Raw genomic sequence first — 838 nt, 5'->3', positions numbered from 1 at the left:
CCTTCTGTTTTTTTTTATTGAATTATTTAACCCCTATTCCCCTGCCTCCCAACCACTCAATAAAATAATATCCGCTTTGGTAACCAAAGGACAATGGCAACTGCAGCTATTGGAGATTTCATCGATTTGAAATCCACTTTCCTCCCTGTCTTGCATCACAAGTAAATTCAAAATTCATTATTTTTGTGCCAGGATTACTCTGGCCTAGTTCAATTATTACTAATGATCGGTGTACAACGAATGCTCCTATAATAATTATGGAAATCCATCTAAATTTGGCGTTCACTATTCTTATAGTGTAGTATATATATTCTTATAAGTAAAATAAAAGAATTATCTAAATTCCCTTAATAATTCAAAGCCATTGAAGAAAATATTGCGAATTCCTTATCTACAAAATGATAATATAAAAAAATTAATGATTAAAAAAAAGTTTTCAATCTACGAATTCTGTAACGAAGTGATAAATTGGTGCATTTTTTCGTGGCCAATTTTCAGCCAATATCTCCGAATTTAAGACACATATCGAATTTTTCATAAAAGCATTTTTTACACGAAAAGATGAGAGCTACAAAAAAGGTATTTACAAAAAAATCGTTATCTTTCCTCAATTTCGAGATATCGGGTAAAAAGGGGCTTCGAAAAAAATGCACTTGTCCTAGTTTACCACTTTGTTACAGAATTGTGTTATTATCAGTTGATTTTCTATTTAGACATTTGGAGTTTGTTGTTGGGATGTACATCTCGGTTATTCCATCGTTCTCGTGGAGGAGATAATAATGGAGGGTGGAGAAAAAGTGGTTGGTGAGGTATGAAAACGTTCCCTTCTGCCTCTTGT

The sequence above is a fragment of the Fopius arisanus genome, unplaced genomic scaffold (genome assembly GCF_000806365.1).
Source record: "Fopius arisanus strain USDA-PBARC FA_bdor unplaced genomic scaffold, ASM80636v1 scaffold00032, whole genome shotgun sequence".
Taxonomy (NCBI): Eukaryota; Metazoa; Arthropoda; class Insecta; order Hymenoptera; family Braconidae; genus Fopius; species Fopius arisanus.
This window is presented reverse-complemented; position numbering follows the sequence as displayed.